Here is a 14842-nt window from a genome sequence, read left to right as displayed (position 1 = left end):
GCATGTCACTTAACTTCTCTGGGACTGCTTTTCCCTTCTATGCAAAGAGAATAAAGAGATTTGCCTACTACATGGGGGTATGGTGAGGCCTAGCTAATAATCACTGTTAAGTGTGTATGTGTGTCTCTGTGTATGTGTGTGTGTGTGTGTGTGTGTGTGTGCGCGCGTGCACACGTGTGCACAAAGAGCTGGAAGCAGACCTCACAAATACTGTGCTCCCAGGCCTGGAAAAGCGCTATGTTTAAGATATACAATTTGTGACCCCCTCCTTTACCCTCAGGCTTTATCCCTTGGGAAAAGGGAGATTCACAGCTTTCTAGTGAGACATGCAGCACTCAAATGTCCTAAGAAATCAGACTTTAAAGTTGGGACATTTTTAGGTATAAGAAGTTATTTTAGCTCATTTTTTCTCTCCCCCAGAGCCTTGTAAAGTAGGCCCTTGGATAACCAAGATAACCTGGCGATTTGCAAGATATAGTCTTACAAAAATTTTAAAAACTCTCTAGAACATTTCTAAAAGAGTTGTTCTGTAAAATACCTGGCATATACAGCACTGCCTACTCTAAGAGCTCCACTACATCAATATGGGGAGCTCTCCAGCTATACAAATCAACCTGCAAAATCGAAGGCAATATGCACTGGCTATATGGGTAAGAATGTATTGCTTGCTGATTGTCAGATAAACTGATCTCCTAAGGATTTCAGTCCCTAAATGTGAAAATATCCCTGAATTTGAAAATGATCGTCCAAAGTAATGTCACTCCCTCACTTCAGAAAATATGTCTGGAAATTGGCAAATTCCCAGGCCCAGGACTTTCCTGGTGTCACTGTGAATTCATGTTATGAATATTTATCATGCCTGCTATTCTGCTTTTAAATACTGCCAGTTTTTCTATAATTTAGAAGAAGAATAAAAAAGACTGCTCATTTTGCAAAGGCTTGCTTGATAAAGCAAAACGGTTTAAATAAATGCAGCTGAAATGCTACTAAATTAAGTTAAATAAAGCAGGGTTTTAACCAAACTGTTTCACTAAGTTATGTTTGGAATAGTGTCACTAGACTCAGGTCCCATGTGTCATATTCCTGAATAACATAGAACTCTCCCTGTCTATTTGAATAAATCATCCTGCTGTGCCTGAGAGCAGGAACAAACTGCTATTGAATATTATTAACAACATTTTTATTATTTTAACACCCTAAGGCACAATGAGGATTGGAGCTCCATTATGCCAGGGGCTGTAAAAACACTGAATAAAACTAGAGCTGGAGCTCAGCAATATCTTGGATCTGAATATCCCTAGACTTTATGAGGCTGTTGATTCAAAATCCTAACCCAGACCCAAATTTTGCAGTTGACCCATTTCTCTATGATGTATCTAAACATGTTTGAAATCCAGATCCAAATTGTTTGGGCACATCTCTAGTCATAGCCATCCTACGAAACAGGAACAGAAGAGCCATTGCTCATAGGATTGATACGTTATGTAACCCTTCTGCCAGGTGGAGCCAGCAGCAACCAGGGCTGGGTTCAATATCAAGGGGTCCCTTTTCAACAGTACAACATAGAACCAGCTCAAGCCCACACACAGTAAGCTGGGAAAATTACACACCACCCCTGGACACCTCTGAGAGGCAACACTTCCCCACTCACAAGCACAGAGTCTGAGTGTAGCAAAGAAACTTTTAATGAAAGGAGGGAAGTCACCCGACATTAAGTAGGGAAAATGACACAAGCAGGATTCATAAACATAAAACTGTGAGCAGAACACTCGCCCCAGAGTATGTGGGGTAGAGTCTTCTGCCTCATGTTCTTGAGTTCTACAACCAAAAGTTCCTTTTCTGTGCCCACCTCTGTTCTCTCACCATACCCCACTCACAGTGGTTGTCCTTGGCCAGTGAGAACCCAAGGTTCAGAAATGCATCTGTGTGAGTTCACCTCCCACCCAGGGAAGAAGACACCTGATTGCTCCACCCTGCCAGCCACTGCTTTTCACTGCCTGCTTGCCCCTTTTACTGGCCACTCCCGCTGGCCAACTGCTCACCACTTTTGCTGGCCACCCATCAGTCACCTGCCTCTCTGCTGTGACCTCTACAGGTCAGTCTCTTCGTGATGTTTAGCATTTAGCAGGCTGGTCAGAAACACTGCCCCACCAGAAGTGATTTCAGCTCTCAGTGAGTACTTAACAAAAAGCGCCTCATAAAGCCTATTTAGCTCTATCTTTGAACAGTGGAGAGGAACAGATTAAACCAGACTGGGGACCCTTAGGGAAACACTTCAGCTTCTAACTGATATACCTGTTCCCCCCTCTTACTTTCACAGGGGTCTGGGCCTTCAAGTCCCTGGCTTAACGATGTCCTTTCAGCTGAGGGTGACCCCCTCATTTGGGACAGGTTGAGCACAGTTCTGCTCCCCTTTATTCATACAATAAAGACAACAACATTGATAACAGCATTTCACAACCTGCATTCAGTACTAAAGTGATTTGTAACCTAACACCAGCCAAAGTTGATCACTTTGAGCAACACCGCTCTATATGCTGGATATCTAAGGAGAGTAGGTGTGTTCATGTAAATACAGTTTGATCCTGAAGCTCTCCCCCTCCCAGCTAGCAGTCAGGGGAAAGTTCATTCAGACCCTGTTTACACTTATTTCTCATATTTAGCTTTGCTCAGTTTATAGCAGGGATGAGCAATATATGTTACATCTGGGCAAACTAGGTGGGCAGACTACGGCCCGTGGGCCACATGGGACCGTCCTGCCTGGCCTCTGAGCTCCCGTCCAGGAAGCGTAGTCCCTGGCCCCTCCCCTGCTGTTCCCCTTCCCGCGCAGCCACGCCATCCGCGTTCTGGCCCGCCTCTCCCGCTGGGCAGCGTGGGGAGCGCAGCTGGCTCTGGCTGGGTGTCGCGGCTGCGAGCTCCTGCTGCTGGTAAGGAGGTGGGGAGCGGGGGGTTTTGGGGGGCAGGGGTCCTGGGGACAGTCAGGGAGGAGGGGGCAGTTGGATGGGCCGGAGGTTCTGGGGGGGGCGGTCAGGGGATGGGTAACAGGGAGGGTTGGATAAGGGGGTGGGATCCCGGGGGGCAGTTAGGGGCGGGAGGTCCTGGGAGGGCGTGGTCAGGGGACGAGGAGCAGAGGGTGGTTGGATAGGGGGTGGGAGTCCCGGGGGGGCTGTCAGGGGGCGGGGGTGTGTGTAGGGGTCAGGGCAGTCAGGGGACAGGGAGCAGGGGGGTTGGATAGGGGGCGGTCAGGGGACAAGGAGCAGGGAGTTGGATGGGTTGGGAGTTCTGAGGGGGGCAGTCAAGGGGCGGGAAGTGGGAGTAGGTGGATAGGGGGTGGGGACCAGGCTGTTTGGGGAGGCACAGCCTTCCCTACCTGGCCCTCCATACAGTTGCGCAACCCCGACGTGGCCCTTGTGCCAAAAAGTTTGCCCACCCCTGGTCTAAATAATATTGATGATTTCTCTGGTAGTTTGGTTGTGTGTTTATTTGAACAGATTCCAGAATTATTTGTATAGAATATAAACAATTTTTACATACTTACGAGAGTGATATTGTTATTAAACAGCCATCAGCTCTCTTCTGGACTATATACCCTCATGCATGGAGAAACAATTAGGATCAACTAATAGGCTGAAATATTTTCTCTGCAGCTTTTATAACACTCTTTGAAAGACTCTGGAAAAAAGTACCCAGTCTCTAGCCAGGCATGGAGCAAAGATATTAGTGTGAATATTGGTGACATGCACTGTCAGCAATCACTGAGATCTCACCATAAGCTATCAGGAAGCAGCTGATAAAACCACATCCAGTGTTACACAACACTTATAATAGTCACCCTCAGACACAGTTAAGCCCTGGACGATCACCCAGCATTGTGTCCCAAATTCCAAGTCTCTAAAACCTCCCTATACCTTTGCCCAATGGACTCTAAAAGAAATGGCATCTATCCCCAGGCAGCTCCAGCACCTTTCCTGCAGTCCATGGGTAATGTAAAAGAGAGTCATTTAACCATTTCCCACTCTGCATCCAGATCCCCTTTCTAGGCTTCTTTGACGGAGTGAGCTAGATCACAGGGATGATGCCCTGAGTACCAAAGGGAGGAAAATGGTTTGTGGTTAATTATTATGATGCTGATTTATTATTTATGTTACCATAGTCACAGCATCAGAACTCCAGTCATGACTCCTCACCCCATTGTGTTAGGCACTGTACAAAAACAGGACAGACAGTCCCTGCCCCAAATAGCTGACAATCTAAATACAGCACAGGTAGCCAGATGACCTAGGTTCCATCCCTGACTTTTCCACAGTCTCCCTGAGCTGCAAGCCACTTAGTCCAAGAGTGACCTATGATTCCATGGGCCTCTAGTTTTGGGTTCCCAATCTGAGACATCTTGGGCCTAATTTTTGAAGAAACTAAACACCTGCAGATGCTCAACATCTCTGAAAATCCCTGACATTAGCTTACATGAACAATTAGACCATGGCAAGCTGGGGTGTGAATCTACCCCACAGTAGCCTGCCATGGTATAACTGTCTGCATGCACCCGGCTGATGTTCCCTGACAGTTTGTTAGTGTGCTTTGATCTAGTCCTCTTTGAAATGGGACTAGCTCAAGTGCTCTAACAAATTGTTAACACATAGCAAGGCACACACAGAGAGTTAGACTGTGGCAGGCTAATGCAGGTAGATTTACACCCCAGATTGCAGGGGTCTAATTGTTGATATAGACAAGCACTTAGGTGTCTGGAGTTGGATACTCAAGAATTGAGGCGCTCAAATTAGGGGAACAATTTTGGCTTGATCACTCTGTGCCTCAGTTTCCCCATCTGAAATGTGGAGATAGTGATATTTCCCTATCACACAGGAATATTAATGAAGGGCCGCCTTGACACAAGTAATTGCACATAGGTGAGGCCTCATTTCTTGGGAGACAGAATTAGGGAGGTAAATGGATCAGCAGGCTGGAAACAGAATGTCTGTTCTAGCTACGATAAGGGAGAACAGCCTGGGGACCATCTATAATGGACAAGATAACAGTAGATAACATAAGCCTGGAATGTAAGATGAGGTAAAGAGTAAGTCATACATGGTCAGTGCTTGCTGTATAGGGATTGGTTCCTACAAAGTAACCAAGCCAATTCTAAAATGTGTAATGCAGTGTAGAGTAAATGCAAGTTAATATGTAAATGTATATAAAGGAAGAGGTTTGCTGTGTACCTTTAAGTGTGTGGTATGCCCTATACCTACCCTGATCATGCTTGACTCTGATCAACTTAGCATAGCTTTGCTGTATGCCAAATAAAGGAACCTGAATGACGAGACTGGAGTCAAACTGAGTTCTTGGGGAACCAAATGGAAGAGGTCTCAGGGGAACCCTGACAACTGTGAGGCTTAATTCATTCATCTTTGTGAGGTGCTCAGATATTATGATAATGAAGCTCCATAGCAATACCTAGACATAAGTAATACATGAATCACAAACCAGCTCCTAGACACATTCATCCCATTGCTCCTTCCTGTGCCAACCTTTCACCAGCATTGCAACATGGAGAGTTGTGGCATACCTGTATGCTATTGGTATGGATTTTGTTTGTGTTGCATTTGGAGTGATTTATAATAAACATTCTTTACATGTTTTATTTCAGTGATTTTGCCTTGTGATTAGTTCTTAGACTCCGATATGTTTTTAGATGGCCTCCTGCAAGCTGTACACATGCTTTTTATTAGGGGCTCGCTTGTTACATCATTTATTATAACACTATTTTGCCAAACATTTGGATTAGGAAAGGCATGCTGTGTTTGACATTAGTTAGAAATTCTTGCAGGGGAGTAAGGTAAGAAGAAGACGACATTCTGTTTTGAGCTTATAGCAACGTAAGTTTTTCATTAGAGTTTTCAGCAGTGTATAAAACCAAATAGGATTTAATAGATGAGGGAGTTCTAAAGGAGATTTTGCAAAAGTTCTTATAATGATTTGAATCTTTAATATATTTGTTTTCTCAGCTGAAGGCTCTCTGTGTGGATAAGTAAATATGCACAGTTGTTGCATAATCGACAAAATCCAGTTCTGACTCCAGAGGGAAAAAAAGTGAAAATAATTTACATAGTAATATTTTGTTAGCCTGTAGGGCTAGTACAACAGCCAAAGGAGGAAAACAAAAATTCCCATAAGGTTTGATTCACCGTTATGTTACTCCACTTTTATATCAGTGTACTGTAACTGCATTACATTCAAGGGGAAAACACCAGCATAACATTAGAGTAGTGCAGCGCTGAATCAGGTCCCCAGAGTGGCGAAGTATATACACACAACCTCCACAACTGTGAGCGTATCCCATTTCAGGTGACATTTGCAAGGGACACAATGACACAGTCACATTTGTGTCTGAAAAGACTTTTATTTATTATATATGCTAGATTTTTCTATTGCACTCCTCAACATAGTATCTGAGTGTCTCATTACCCCTGTGAGGTAGAAAAGTGACATTACTCCCATTTCACAGCTATGGGGACTGAGGTTGAGTGATTTAGCAGAGCTGGGAATAGATCCACATTTACTGATTCCCAATCCAGCAATCTACTTCAGTGCTGATTACACCCCCAGCCCCGCCCCCGCCAAATCTGGAATAGAGGTTTGCTCAGGCCTAATTTTAAAGCCTGACCTGAGCCCACCCGTACTGAGCTGAGCCCAAGAGGGTCGAGTCATTTTCAGACCTGACCCAATCCGAACCTTCCCCCCAAACCATGTCAGTACTGCAGCCTCGTCCTTGGGGCTTGACCTTGGTGAGACTTCCCACTCCCCACCCCCGTATTCGTGATCCATCTTCAGCTACACCCTGCCTGTGGGGTCGGCATGTCAGTGGCTGCCACCCCTTTCTGCGCTGAGTATTCTGTAGAGTTAGAGGTGCTGCGACTCATTGGCACACTCACGCCGCAGCAGCGAGGTGTCAGCGGCTGGCAGGTGTGAGGCAGGCAGGAGGAGGTGATCAGAGATAACATGAGCTGACCTGAGCCGAAGAGGGTCAGGAGTTTTCCAACCCAACTCGAAACCGACACCTGTAGTCAGGTCCCCTCAGGTGCCGTTGGATTCCGGTGGGGTCGCAAGACTTTAGTCTGGAGAACTAGCTCAATCATGCCCTTCCCCCCTCCTAACAGCTTTGTTAAATGTCTCTCCATCTTAATTTATACATCTTCCACTGCACCTCTCCCTCCCCCCTCCCCCCCCAGCAGTCCTTTGCAATCCATGTGGGGTGAACCCCATACGCTGGGAAATCCTACCTTACCTCCAAGACCATTCATTTCATGCTACTGTGACAAAGAGCAATAAAAATAGATGACTGAAACTGAAAGAGATTAAAGACAAATAGAAGAATCTATTTTTTCCAGTTGGCTTGCTTTTCGCACTTGACATTGCTTTGCCTCAGTTTTACTGCATACTTTAAAGTAGGAGCATGGTGAGATCAATGCACTTAGGCCTTGCTTTGGGAGTTGAATTGCTCAGAGTTGGAAATTTAAGTGTGTAAAGGTATTATATTGTTAATCATGTCAATCAGTGGCACCGCGGCTCTCTACAGAGCATGGTGGATGCACTGATGAGTTCTTTGATGGCTGCTGAGTTCGATGCACGAGTGAGAGTCCCGTCCACAGGTAGGTTACATCCATGCACTAGCAATGCTCTGAATCCAAGCAGCAGATTCTTTCCCCCTCTGATGCCGGTCATCACAAAGCTTTATCCAGTATGCCTCGAAATGCCTCACTCCATCTACAAGCTGACTCCGCCAACCAGAGCGGCGTTCTGCACTCCTTTCCCAATCATCCACAGAGATTCCAAAGGATATAATAAGTCTAAAATCTGCTCAGAGGTCTGCCTCTCTTTCTAGACCCTTTGGGAACTTCAGAGAACAGCACACTCTTCGGGATCCTGTAATCCAGCATTCGCTTGACATATCCAAGCCACCCAAGTCTTCTTTCTAATCAACATTCCCATGAATGACATACCAGCACGATTTAACACGTCCACATTTGTCACCCTGTTTTGCCATCTTATTCAAAGAATTTTACACAAGCATCTGATATGAAAACTATTTAATCTTTTGGTATGTTTGGCATAAGTCATCAATGTTTCTGAGCCTTATAGAAGAGTGTATAAAACATGTCTCATAAATACAGAATTTCACTTTAGTTAACAATTTGTTATTGTTCCAGGCTCTGTCTTGCAAAAGACCAAAGTTTCTGGCTGCTTTGCTGATTCTGCTAGTAAGCTCAGTATCAAGATCTACATTGCTGGTAACAGTAGAGCCAAGGTAGCAAAACTGGTCAACAATGTCTAGACAAATAGCATCAAAGGTGATATCTGTAACTGGTTCTGAAGAGCCTTGGTGCACGATAACAGCACAATAACAAAGATTTTGTAGGAATCAGAAAACTTGGTAATAAGACATTGTAGAGCATCAACACTATGAGCCACATCATCTGCAAACAGCAGGTCCCTTATGATGATCTCCTTCACCTTCGTCTTAGCTCTGAACCTTGCAATGTTAAACAAACCTCCATCATGTCTAGTGCTAAGACCTTCTCGAACATCACAGAACACGTTGAGCAGGAATGAGAAGTAAATATTAAACAATATTAAACAATGTAGGAGCTAGAAAGCAACCCTGCTTCACTCCATTGTTGATGTTAAATGAGTCAGACTCTTGCTTTTCATACATTACAGTTGCCTTCATGACATTGTGTAAGGACTTCACAAGGTTTAGCAATATAGGTGGACAATCAAGCTTCTTCAGAACAATGTAAAGCCTTGACCGACTAACCATGTCTAAGGCTTTTGTTAAATCTATAAAAGCCATATACAGTGGAATATGATTCTCTCTGCACTCTTTTTTTTTTTTTTTTTTTTTTTTAATTAATGGAGATACTCTATCTCCTAGAACTGGAAGGGACCTTGAAAGGTCATCAAGTCCAGCCCACTATCTTCACTAGCAAGACCAAATACTGATTTTGCCCCCGATCACTAAATGGCCCCCTCAGGGACTGAGCTCACAACCCTGGGTTTAGCGGGCCAATGCTCAAACCACTGAGCTATCCCTCACCCCTGCAGTTGTCTTACTGTGAAGGCTATGTCTATGGTGGACCTCCCTGAGCAGACGCCTTAGTTGCTCTCAGGATAGATTCTCTCAGCTAAAGTTTGAAGTCTAAGTAAAAGAATATGGTTTAAGATTTTTCCAATGACATTAAGAAGAGATATACCGTTGTGGTTATTATAATCACTCCTGTCTCCTTTGTTTTTATAGAGTTGGATGAAACGAGCAGCCTTAAAATCTTGTGGAACAGTTTCTTCCTTCCAACAGAGTAGCAATATCTTAATCATGTAATTATTCATTAAAATGCTTAAAATGTGCTCATTTCTTCTTAATTATAAATTACAATTTCCACTTGCTTTATTTTGGCTCTTATGCAAAAAAAAAAAAAAAAAACCCCTCAGCTCCTGCTTCTCAAACTCAGGGCTTTCATCTGTGTTTTCCCACCTAGTTCTCCTGCATATTCCCAGTTAGCCTTCTTGTGCCCCTCTTCCAACTACAGATCAAATGCAAATTTCCCCCACCGAACATCATAATAATTTTTCTGGCTCTCAATAAGCAGAGCCCTCCTGCAAGTTGCATCTCCACAAGTTTGTAGGCCAGTCTTCTAGCTACAGCCTCTTTCTCTCTCAGGTACCCCGGCAACGTGCCCCATCATCTCCAAAAAAATCTATCCCAAATGATTTCTGCTGGAACCATCCAAAAGAACCATATTCTATTGGAAGAGCAATGTCCATTGGCAGCCTAGTAGAGCCCATGCTATGGGAATGGAATATGGCAAGAAAAGCTATTCATTTGGGGAAGTGAGCCGACCTAAGAACATGATGATCCAAGAAGTCCTTTCTAGTCCCCCGGTGATGCAGACAATCACATCATATAATCCCTTTGTGATAGAGTGCAGGGTGCAAACAGGAGAGAGCCTGCATTCTGATCACTCCAAAATTAATTAGTTCCCCTGGAGAAAGCTGACAGGATAATTAGTTAATCAGGCTGGCTGGTGGAGCCAATTACCCCATCAGCCCAGGGCTGATAAGAGGCACAGGAAGGAAGTGCAAAGTGGGAGAGGAAGGAACAGAGTTAGCTATGCCACTTCACGTCACGCCAAAGCTCAGAGTAGGAAGACCTCTGTTCCCCTCAAGCCCTAGTGAGACGGCCAAATGCTAGGTTAACATTGTAAACAGACTGTTGCACAGGGATTGTTGTGAAAATGGAAGGACCTTAAAATAAAGGGACACAGTGAAGGCACAACCACGGGACCCTGTGCAGTTTCTGCATGGAGAAGGCAGGAGAGAAGCCATGCCCAGTTTACCAAGCTCCATCTTAAATCTAGTTAGGTTTCTTGCCCCACTGCTCCTATTGGAAAGCTGGTTATCTCTGATTTCTTTCCCATGCCTCACAGAAAAACCTCCACGCTTTTCAGAGCCAAAGTTACACTTGTAACTCCAATCAATAACCAGTGTTATCATGTCATTGTGCCAGGTAGCTGTGGGGAGTCTGATTTGGGTACAGCATATTGAAACAGAACTAGCTTGGAAAGGCTCCGTTTTCCAATCTACCCACCCAAGCTTAATCATTATTTGCTCTCTGCTGCCAGAGTATATTTGAAAGAGACTTCTGTACTCTTGGCCTTGCATACTAATGCTGCCCTTGTAACTTTACTAAACTTCTTAGATGCCAGAACATGTTGTACAATGTCTGTTTGAATCCAGAACATCACACTGTGACTACAGACTAGGCAAATTAACAATTGGACTAGAGATAGACTCACAAAACAGGAAGGCAATGATATTAATAATAAAGTTTTAATAAGCTGTAGTCATCCTGGAGACTTCCCACTGTGTCCTGTCTCCTTTATGTTTGACCTGGTTAGGTTGTGCGCTTGTCAGGACCTGTATTTTGCATCTTGTACAGCACTGAGAACACTGCCAGAAGCTTTTCCCTTCCCCCTCTAAGCCTCCGGGAGGAGGATTCATCCTTCCCTTAAATCCAGTACTAGGTCATGTGACAGGCAGATGGCTCTTAACTGGTTCCTGGATGGTTCCCCCATCAGTCACCTTATGAGATTCCTTACGTGGGTTATTTCTTCTTAAGCTTCTTGTTTACATCAGTTTTATGAACAGGGATCTGTAACTCATTTGGGTGCTTCCTTTAGTTTACTGGAAGTCTATAAACAGAGTTGTATTGTATTTGTTAAGAGTATTGTTAGAACTTGCATGCTGTCTTCACTCTGGTAGAAGTGCAACTTGTAAAAGCTCATGTCCTAGACAAAACAATAAATCAGTCTTTGTTATAGGTGTGCTAGATTTTTATAGCTTTTTATTAATCTAGAAAACTGTAAAGGAGTTTTTATAGGCATAGAATTTATTGCTGTTCTTTAGAAAATGTTCTATAATTTTAATAATTAAATGCAATGAACTACCTATGTTTCCCACGCTCCAAAAATAAAGCGCTTCAGATTAAATAAGAATCCCTGTAGAAACAGCCCAATCCTGTTGCAATCCATCTTTATATCAGTAGAACTATTGAAATCAATGCGCCAGATCCTCAGCTGGTGTAAATCAGTGTAGCTCCCTTAACTTCAATGAAGATACACTGATTTGTACCAGTTTAGGATTTGGCTCAATGAGTCCACCAGTATGAATTAGGATTACTCACATAAGTAAGAATTGCAGGATCAGGCTCTAAATTATAGAAAATGCTGGCATTTTAAAGTGTAGCACCAAATGCAAACTCTTAGTTTAGTAAGTACAGTAGCTCATATTCTGTACCTGGAATATTTGCATCATGATTTGGACATTTTAATATTTGACTTCATGTAGTCTCAAAGAGCAACAACAACAGACACAATGCAGGGGAAAAAATCCTTCAGCTTGTTTGAACATTCATCGTACTTTGAAATGTTATCTCATTTTGATATTCTTTCCAGAAACATTACTTGTGAAGTTCACTCTTTGGGAGTTACAATGCTGTGAAGCATTTCATAACTGAAATTTTAATATTATTTAGTAACTGGGAAAATGACATATCTTGGATCTCTCCAAGTCCGAGTCTGTTTACTTTTTAGGCAAGTAATATAGTCATTAACAACAAACTTTTGCTGTGCAATCAGGTGGAACTAGCATCTTCTGGTTCCTTATAATGCACATTATAATTCACAGAGCGTGATGTGTGTCTTGCTGATCACTAAAATATGACTGGCCTTTGAAAACTTAAAAACGAAGGGAAAACATGTGGATGCATTTGCTAAGAAATTAATATTCAGTGTTGGGAAAACTGGACCCTAAGAGCTAATTCCATCAAGGGGACTTAAGTTATGTCTACACTAGCACTTTTATTGGTATGAATTATGTCACCCAGAGGTGTGAAAAAAACACCCCCCAGAGTAACATAAATTACACCGACAGAAGCACTTGTGTGGAGAGCGCTATGTTGGGGGGAGACCCCCGCTTGTTGGAAGTGATTTAATTATGTTGATGGGAGAGCTCTGGCCTGTCGGCATGGAGCAGCTACCCGGGAGATCTTACAATGGTGCAGCTGCATTGGTACAGCTGTGCCGCTGTAAGCTCTCTGGTGTAGACATGGCCTAATCTCAGCATTGCAACATCTAATGTTTAGGTGCCCTCCGCCTAGTAGAATCTACAGCCCTGAGTTAGGCAACTAGACTCCCTGTACAATTCATGGGGAGAGTTAGGCACCTAACAATGGGATCTACAAATGTCAGCAAGTTGAGCAGGGAGCTGCCTAATCTGGTCAGTAGAAAATGCAGAGGAGAGGGGTGGGACCTAAGCCTCACTCCTCTCAGGGAGTTAAGCTCCTAAATTGGATCTGGAAGGAGCCACCTGCCTTCACTGGGGATTGACAGCCATGAACCCTCTCCTGGAGTTAGGCATAAGGCCTATGTACCACTTAAATCTCACCTAAACCTATTTTGAAGACTTAAATTAGATCAGTGTAAGGCTGGAACCATGGGGATTCTGGGCTGCTGACACCTCCACATTGCCACAGGAGACTTAGGCTGAGCTGCCATGGGAGGACCATGCGAGGCTGGGCTAGGCAGGCAGTATAACCCAGCAGGACCTGAGTGGCAGCCCCCTGATTGGCCAATATTAATACTTAAACCTGGAAGGGGAGCTGTCTGAGCAACAACACAGACTGCCGCCTACCTCTGTGCCAGGCCCCTACTTGCGATCAACCCTAGACTCTGGCTTCCAACCCTGGTTTGTCCTTGACTTCGCTCTTCAATTACTGTCTGTAAACTAGCGCCTGGCCCCAATCTCCTGGTAACTTGATCCTGCTTGCCTCTCGGTTCAACCTCTGGCCTGTCTTGGACTCTGACCTACTGGTTCCTGACTTGGGCTGAGACCTGCTCCAACCACTAGGTCTGACTGCCCTCATCCTTGCCACAACAGCAAGGCAGAGGGAGCGTTCCTATCTGAGTGGGGATGTTACACAGACTGGCTTGCTGCTCTTCCTGCAGGAATAAATAGCTGGTGCTGGAGCCAGTCCTTGCTCATGGATTGGCTACTGCAGCACACCAGAGGAAAGAGTCATCGCAGGCTCTGGCTGAGGGGTTACTTCAAACCCAGCACGGGTAGAGGGGTGGGGGGGATGAGATGATCTTCGGAGGTCCCTTCCAGACCTACATTTCTATGAATTTCTGAACTACCTTTACTTTGTCAATGATTTTCATATAGTGGACTGCCTGGAAGTTGTCTACTGCTCCCCTCTTCCAGTTCCCCTACTTCATAAGCTGGGGAGGAAGAGGGTGTCTGGGGAGCTGAGTTCTCTCATGCCAGTGAGAACAAAGGCAGAAGGAGCTGCAGTCCCATTCGCCCTCTCTCACTTTAATTCCTCTCTCTCTTTCATCTGTTCTGTTTCCCAGCTCTCCCGTCCTTGCCTGTGCTGCTGTTACTTTCCCCCAGAATGCCACATTAGCGTGTATTTTTCCAAACTGATTCTCATTTTATCATCTTCCTGTGTTTCTGACACCATGTTTAGTGATGACAATTCCTCCCAATTCAGTATCCTCTGTAAATGTCATTACTGTGCTATTCACTCCCCTTCTTAGACCATTATCAAAAGTATGTACCATGGATATACTCAAAACAGATCTGTTGCCTCATCTCAATATTTTCCCATTCGTTATTATACCATTGTTTACAACCCTTAAATCATTTTCAATCCACATGACAAATCTAAGACACTAAAATAATATTTCATGTACGAATTTCATCCCACTACCATCAAAGTCAGTGGCTAAGATCCCAATGACACTGTCACAGGGTGGCTGCTGTCAGGGCCGGGCCATGGGCAGCTGGTATGTACTGGTCCATTACCAAGTTGCAGTCAGGAGATTTGTAGTGGAGTCAGGGTTGAGACAGGTCAGGATACCAGGAATTCCAGGTCAGGCACCAGGTTACAGACAGAAAGTAAGTAGCAGAGTTGGGAACAAACCAGGGTCAGGAGCCAGAATCTAAGGTTCACAGTAAGGCAAGGTATGGGGAAGAAGCAAGCAGGTAGTCGGCATCATTGCTCAGACAGTTCCCTGTAATGCCTTCCTGGTTTATATACTGGCATGGGCCAATCAGTGGGCTGCGTGGGGCTGTCATTCAGCCACTGCTGGGCAGTACTTCCTGCAGTGTCAAGCTTCACATGAGCTACCCGTGGTGAGATGGAAGCCTTGGCAGTCCACACCTCTATGATCCCAGGCTCTAGTTCTGCAGGTGCTTCCAACTAGCCCCATTAAAGGGAGAGAGGCCCAGC

The sequence above is a fragment of the Terrapene carolina genome, unplaced genomic scaffold (genome assembly GCF_002925995.2).
Source record: "Terrapene carolina triunguis isolate 2854851 unplaced genomic scaffold, T_m_triunguis-2.0 Scaffold68, whole genome shotgun sequence".
NCBI classification, from domain to species: domain Eukaryota; kingdom Metazoa; phylum Chordata; order Testudines; family Emydidae; genus Terrapene; species Terrapene triunguis.
The sequence above is the reverse complement of the archived record's forward strand: the minus strand, read 5'-3'. Positions refer to the sequence as shown.